Raw genomic sequence first — 8355 nt, 5'->3', positions numbered from 1 at the left:
GTTAGTGAATTGGCAAAAGCCACTCTAGTGATATATGGAACAATAACTGCATTGTGGCATATCAATACATTTCAAATGTCTCAATAGCATGTTGTGCTATTGAAATGTATTAAGATTAGGAAGTAGATTAAACATTGAGACATCCTTGCATTGTGATGTGCTTAATTGATCTCAGCGGTCTGGAACATTCTGTCACCAGACCTTTTTATTAGCTTAGCATCCATAATAATTATTATTGGCCTAATTAATTATTTCATGTGTGGGGCACACTGCTATTACAACCTATTCTATAATTATAAATGAATCGACTGATCGGTACAAGCTAATACTACATGGTGGCCTTGCTAATTTAGCAACAACAACAAAAACTATTAAGCCGTTTCAAAAGACTTCAGGGTTTTTGCATTGGCTGCATCTCAATCCACCGCATTCGCACTACAGTATGTCGGCCTCCCGCATCTGCGGTGGAAGGTGGCAGAGCTACAACAGGGTTTGTGAGACCAGGAGACATCCAGAAAGTCAGTATTAAAAAAAAAAAAAACGTATGTAGAGTCCAAACGGTTTGGGCTAGACACTAAAACGACCACTCTATGGAAAGCTGAGACTTTTACGAACACGCTCTTCGACGCCCACACGCTTCACAGGACTCGTGAGAAAGTCACTGTGACTGAGGTAAAAAATGACTGAATATGATTTTTGGGGACCAGGGTTACATATGTAACCTTTTTTTTAGCGTTCCTATATCTCTCAGATGCATTTCAGACACCTCAAACCATACTTCCTTTTGATACGTTTCGGGATAAAAAAAATAGCCATGTATGAATGTTATTCAGTGCATTTCTATAAGCTAATAGCAGTAAAGCCAAATTCAATGTTTCATCAAAAACATGTATTTTATTTATTAATGGATACCTACAGAGTTCCTAAAACTCAAAATCAAATAGCTAAATGGTCCATCTTATAACCGTATTTAAACAATTCCATATGTTAGCTTCGTAGATAACGCCATCTAGAGGCTTAGACTCTTAGGGCTTAATGGTTTGTGGCTATGGTCAATGATGAGGTCAGTCAATCACAGCCTGAAGATTACCCTATATATACTAGTATGATAAATGTTTCGGTTTTGTTCGGAAGGAACGGACCAGTCAGGCCATACAGAATGCTGTTGTCCCCGTAAGGCACAATGATGATTTGATATTTGGTTTGGTAAATTTCTGTACACTCTCCCTGATGTCTCTCTGTACCTTAAGTGGCCACAAACGCCATGTCTTTATAAAGGCCTTTATCAACGTATGTATAGTTACTTTAACTGTATGTCCATAGACGAGAGCCAGAGGACTCTTGAATTCTGCGTGAATAGTAGGGTGGGAATTGCCCGGGACCTCACGATGTGATATTATCACGATACTTAGGTGCCGATACGATATGTATTAATTGCCAGGGATCTCACGATGCGATAATATCACGATACTTAGGTGCCGACACAATATGTATTACAATTCTCATGATTCTTGCGTTTCGATCCTACAATTTATTGCGTTTTTTTTCTCACCTTTATTTAACCAGGTAGGCTAGTTGAGAACAAGTTCTCATTTGCAACTGCGACCTGGCCAAGATAAAGCACAGCAATTCGACACATACAACAACACAGAGTTACACATGGAATAAACAAAACATACCGTCAATAATACAGTAGAAAAATAAGTCTATATACAATGTGAGCAAATGAGGTGAGATAAGGGAGGAAAAGGCAAAAAAAGGCCATGGTGGCGAGGTAAATACAATATAGCAAGTAAAACACTGGAATGGTAGATTTGCAGTGGAAGAACGTGCAAAGTAGAAATAGAAATAATGGGGTGCAAAGGAGCAAAATAAATAAATAAATACAGTAGGGGAAGAGGTAGTTGTTTGGGCTAAATTATAGATGGGCTATGTACAGGTGCAGTAATCTGTGAGCTGCTCTGACAGCTGATGCTTAAAGCTAGTGAGGGAGATAAGTGTTTCCAGCTTCAGAGATTTTTGCAGTTCGTTCCAGTCATTGGCAGCAGAGAACTGGAAGGAAAGACGACCAAAGGAGGAATTGGCTTTGGGGGTGACCAGTGAGATATACCTTCTGGAGCGCGTGCTACGAGTGGGTGCTGCTATGGTGACCAGTGAGCTGAGATAAGGCGGGGCTTTACCTAGCAGAGACTTGTAGATGACCTGTGGGTTTGGCGATGAGTATGAAGCGAGGGCCAACCAACGAGAGCGTACAGGTCACAATGGTGGGTAGTGTATGGGGCTTTGGTGACAAAACGGATGGCTCTGTGATAGACTGCATCCAATTAGTTGAGTAGAGTGTTGGAGGCTATTTTATAGATGACATCACCAAAGTCGAGGATCTGTAGGATGGTCAGTTTTACGAGGGTATGTTTGGCAGCATGAGTGAAGGATGCTTTGTTGCGATATAGGAAGCCGATTCTAGATGTAATTTTGGATTGGAGATGCTTAATGTGAGTCTGGAAGGAGAGTTTACAGTCTAACCAGACACCTAGGTATTTATAGTTGTCCACGTATTCTAAGTCAGAGCCGTCCAGAGTAGTGATGCTGGACGGGCGAGCAGGTGCGGGCAGTGATCGGTTGAAGAGCATGCATTTAGTTTTACTTGCGTTTAAGAGCAGTTGGAGGCCACGGAAGGAGAGTTGTATGGCATTGAAGCTCGTCTGGAGGTTAGTTAACACAGTGTCCAATGAGGGGCCAGAAGTATACAGAATGGTGTCGTCTGCGTAGAGGTGTATCAGAGAATCACCAGCAGCAAGAGCAACATCATTGATGTATACAGAGAAGAGAGTCGGCCCGAGGATTGAACCCTGTGGCACCCCCATAGAGACTGCCAGAGGTCCGGACAACAGGCCCTCCAATTTGACACACTGAACTCTATCAGAGAAGTAGTTGGTAAACCAGGCGAGGCAATCATTTGAGAAACCAAGGCTGTCGAGTCTACCAATAAGAATGTGGTGATTGACAGATTTGAAAGCCTTGGCCAGGTCGATGAATACGGCTGTGCAGTAATGTCTCTTATCGATGGCGGTTATGATGTCGTTTAGGACCTTGAGCGTGGCTGAGGTGCATCCATGACCAGCTCTGAAACCAGATTGCATAGCGGAGAAGGTACGGTGGGATTCGAAATGGTCGGTAATCTGTTTGTTAACTTGGCTTTCGAAGACCTTAGAAAGACAGGGTAGGATAGATATAGGTCTGTAGCAGTTTGGGTCTAGAGTGTCACCCCCTTTGAAGAGGGGGATAACCGCGGCAGCTTTCCAATCTTTGGGAATCTCAGACGATACGAAAGAGAGGTTGAACAGGCTAGTAATAGGGGTTGCAACAATTTCGCAGATAATTTTAGAAAGAGAGGGTCCAGATTGTCTAGCCCGGCTGATTTGTATAGGTCCAGGTTTTGCAGCTCTTTCAGAACATCAGCTATCTGGATTTGGGTGAAGGAGAAATGGTGGGGGCTTTGGCGGGTTGCTGTGGAGGGTGCCGGGCAGTTGACCGGGGTAGGGGTAGCCAGGGTGGAAAGCATGGCCAGCCGTAGAGAAATGCTTTTTGAAATTCTCAATTATAGTGGATTTATCGGTAGTGACAGTGTTTCCTAGCCTCAGAGCAGTGGGCAGCTGGGAGGAGGTGCTCCATGGACTTTACAGTGTCCCAGAACTTTTTTGAATTAGTACTACAGGATGCAAATTTCTGTTTGAAAAAGCTAGCCTTAGCTTTCCTAACTGCCTGTGTATATTTGTTCCTATCTTCCCTGAAAAGTTGCATATCACGGGGGATATTCAATGCTAATGCAGAACGCCGCAGGATGTTTTTGTGCTGGTCAAGGGCAGACAGGTCTGGAGTGAACCAAGGACTATATCTATTCCTAGTTCTACATTTTTTGAATGGGGAAGGCTTATTTAAGATGGGGAGGAAGGCACTTTTAAAGAATAGCCAGGCATCATCTACTGACGGGATGAGGTCAATGTCATTCCAGGATACCCCGGCCAGGTCGATTAGAAAGGCCTGCTCGCAGAAGTGTTTTAGGGAGCGTTTGACAGTGATGAGGGGTGGTCGTTTGGTCACAGACCCATTACGGATGCAGTCAATGAGGCAGTGACCGCTGAGATCTTGATTGAAAACAGCAGAGGTGTATTTGGAGGGCGAGTTAGTTAGGATGACATCTATGAGGGTGCCCGTGTTTACGGATTTGGAGTTGTACCTGGTAGAATCATTGATAATTTGTGTGAGATTGAGGGCATCAAGCTTAGATTGTAGGATGGCCGGGGTGTTAAGCATGTCCCAGTTTAGGTCACCTAGTAGCACGAGCTCAGAAGGTAGATGGGGGGCAATCAATTCACATATGGTATCGAGGGCACAGCTGGGGGCAGAGGGAGGTCTATAGCAAGCGGCAACAGTGAGAGACTTGTTTCTGGAAAGGTGTATTTTTAGAAGTAGAAGCTCGAATTGTTTGGGTACAGACTTGTATAGTAATACAGAACTCTGCAGGCTATCTTTGCAGTAGATTGCAACACCGCCCCCTTTGGCAGTTCTATCTTGGCGGAAAATGTTATAGTTAGCGATGGAGATTTCAGGGTTTTTGGTGTTTTTCCTAAGCCAGGATTCAGACACGGCTAAGACATCCGGGTTGGCAGAGTGTGCTTAAGCAGTGAGTAAAACAAACTTAGGGAGTAGGCTTCTAATGTTAACATGCATGAAACCAAGGCTTTTACGGTTACAGAAGTCAACAAATGAGAGCACCTGGGGAGTGGGGCTAGGCATCACCAGAGGAACAGAGGAGAAGTAGGATAAGGGTTCGGCTAAATGCTATACGAACTGGCCGTCTAGCACGTTTGAAACAGAGAGTAAAAGGAGCAGCTTTCTGGGCTCGATAGCATAGATTCAAGGCATAGTGTACAGACAAAGGTATGGTAGGAAGAGAGTGCATTGGAGGTAAACCTAGGCATTGAGTAATGATGAGAGAGATATAGTCTCTAGAGACGTTTAAACCAGGTGATGTCATCCCATATGTAGGAGGTGGAACAACATGGTTGGTTAAGGCATATTGAGCAGGGCTAGAGGCTCTACAGTGAAATAAGACAGTAATCACTAACCAGGACAGTAATGGACGAGGCATATTGATATTAGAGAGAGACATGCGTAGCCAAGTGAACATATGGGTCCAGTGAGTGGTTGGGCTGACTGGGGACACGGCGATTCAGACAGTTAGCAGGCCGATGCTAACAAGCTAACAGTTAGTAGGCCGGGGCTAAACAAGCTAGCAGTTAGCAGACCGGGGCTGGCAAGCTAGCAGTTAGCAGACCGGGTTAGCAAGCAAGCAGTTAGCAGGGGCTAGCAGTTAGCAGACCGGGGAAGGCAAGCTAGCAGTTAGCAAACCGGGGCAGGCAAGCTAGCAGTTAGCAGACCGGGGCAGGCAATCTAGCAGTTAGCAGACCGGGGCTAGCAAGTTAGCCTTTGGGGGACGTTGCGATGGGGGTATGTCTGTTTTTGCCTCTTCGTGCGGTGACGTCGATAGACCAGTCGTGGAATTAGTAAGGTTCCAGGTAGCTCTAGGTAGCTAGCAGGCCTAGCAGGTTAGCAGAATGGGCCTTCAGCGGGCGTCGCGCCTGAGGGGCTTGTTGGAGTCCTCAGGCAGATTATGTCGGTATTCCAGTCGTAGAGGATCGGCAGGGTTCCGTGCCCCGTACCGGCAGTAGAAGGGGTCCAGATATTGTAGTCCAGGAGTGGGCTTCGGTGGTAGCACAGGAGCCCTGCCAGGGCTAGCTTCAGGCTAATTGGTGCTTGCTGCAGGATGGAAACGCTAGCCAGGAGTGGTCACCCGGGATTGCAGTTAGCTAGTTGCGAAGATCCAGATGAAAATGTTCAGAGTTTGCGGTAGGAATCCGGGGATATGGAGAGAAATAGGTCCGTTATACTCTGGTTTGAGTCACATTGTTCGAACTGGCGAGAGCTTTCCGAGCTAAAGGTTAGCTGATGACCGCTAGCAATGGTTTGCTAACTGATAGCTGGTAGGTAGTTAGCTGGCTATCTTCAGTTGAGGGAGTCCAGATCCGAAGTAAATAGAAATACTTTAGAAAAAAGCAGATCCACGCCACATTGGGTGAGGCGGGTTGCAGGAGAGTATTTAGAAGTTGATGTTTAGCAAAATATTTTAAAAAGATATGCATAGAAAAATATTTTAAAAGATATATACAAGGGACAGGACAAAGACAAAGACGTCTGACTGCTACGCCATCTTGGCTTGACATATGATTTGATGTTCCTAACATATTACTCACTATATGTCTGCTGCAGCGAGACAAGAGAGCACATGAGAACATTTGTTTTGATCAGTCATGGAAATAAAAGTGCTGAAAACATGTTGGTTCACGATTTAAAAAGAAGATGGAGAACAAGCTATAGGATGGAAAATACCTGCGTTTTGGCGCAGGAACTGCTGACTAGCGCTAGCTAACACTGCCTAGCATATATATATATATTTTTACAAATCGATACTTGAAATCAAATTATCTATATAATATTGCAAAAGTAGTATTGTGATATGTAACTGTAACTGTTGTCTAGACATTTATGTTGGGGCTATAAGATGATGAAGCCTCCACTGTGCTGTAGTATGTGCATGGTAATGCTAAGTGATAGTTGCAGACCGTGGCTAGATTTGACATGACTTGCTAATTAGTGCGATTATCACACAGATGCACAGGCTGAGAGGCTTTGCAATGGTTTTATCAAAAGGATCACTTACCTAGGGAATGCCTCGTCCTGACAGCGCATGCAATGCCACATCCATTTAGGTTTGGGATGGGCAGAGTCAGTTTTGAGAAACATATTGTACATGTATTTCATAAGGGAGATGAGAGTGGATGGAGATAATAGTGATATATGGAGAGGAATGACTTATTGCTCATTTATGCAATGGGTGGGTCTAATCTTAAAATGCTGATTGTTTAAAACATTTGTATTTGTGCCCGTGAGTGCATTGTTTGATTAAACTAGATGTGGAGTCTTGTTCCAAGCCAGTCTGCTGTTCCCACTTGCTAAGGTCTCTGAGATTATATGAGTATGTGTTGGAAGCATGAGAAGGAGGATGTGAAAGAGGTACATATTATGAAGGTAGCAAGCAGGTGCAGTTACATCTAGGAACTACAGGTATAGGATCTTAATTTGATCACTCTTTGGTTGATGAGAATTTTCCTGCAAGATGAGCAGAAATGCAGATGAGCTTTGTGATTTACATAAATTCACTGAGAACCCGCACTAACCTTTTTTTAAAATTATTTATTTCACCTTTATTTAACCAGGTAGGACAGTTGAGAACAAGTTCTCATTTACAACTGCGACCTGGCCAAGATAAAGCAAAGCAGTGCGACAAAAACAACAACACAGAGTTACACATAAACAAACGTCTAGTCAATAACACAATAGAAAAATCTATGTACAGTGTGTGCAAATGGAGAAGATTAGGGAGGTAAGGCAATAAATAGGCCATAGAGGCGAAATAATTACAATTTAGCATTAACACTGGAGTGATTGATGTGCAAGTAGAGATACTCGGGTGTAAAAGAGCAAGAAGATAAATAACAATATGGGGATGAGGTAGTTGGGTGTGCTATTTACAGATTGGCTGTGTACAGGTACAGTGATCGGTAAGCTGCTCTGACAGTTGATGCTTAAAGCTATAGAGGGAGATATAACTCTCCAGCTTCAGTGATTTTTGCAAATCGTTCCAGTCATTGGCAGCAGACAACTGGAAGGAAAGGCGGCCAAAGAAGGTGTTGGCTTTGGGGATGTACATTGAAATATACCTGCTGGAGCGTGTGCTACGGGTGGGTGTTGCTATGGTGACCAGTGAGCTGAGATAAGGCGGAGCTTTACCTAGCAAAGACTTATAGATGACCTGAAGTCAGTGGGTTTGGCAACGAATATGGAGCAAGGACCAGCCAACGAGAGCGTACAGGTCGAAGTGGTGGGTAGTATATGGGGCTTTGGTGACAAAACGGATGGCACTGTGATAGACTGCATCCAATTTGCTGAGTAGAGTGTTGGAGGCTATTTTGTAAATGACATTGCCGAAGTCAAGGATCGGTAGGATAGTCAGTTTTACGAGGGTATGTTTGGTAGCATGAGTGAAGGAGGCTTTGTTGCGAAATAGGAAGCCGATTCTAAATTTAACTTTGGATTGGAGATGCATAATGTGAGTCTGGAAGGAGAGTTTACTGTTTAGCCAGACACCTAGGTATTTATAGTTGTTCACATATTCTAAGTCAGAACCGTCCAGAATAGTGATGTCGGTCGGGCGGACGGGTGCGGGCAGCAATC

This window comes from Salvelinus namaycush, chromosome 2 (assembly GCF_016432855.1).
Source record: "Salvelinus namaycush isolate Seneca chromosome 2, SaNama_1.0, whole genome shotgun sequence".
Taxonomy (NCBI): domain Eukaryota; kingdom Metazoa; phylum Chordata; class Actinopteri; order Salmoniformes; family Salmonidae; genus Salvelinus; species Salvelinus namaycush.
The sequence above is the reverse complement of the archived record's forward strand: the minus strand, read 5'-3'. Positions refer to the sequence as shown.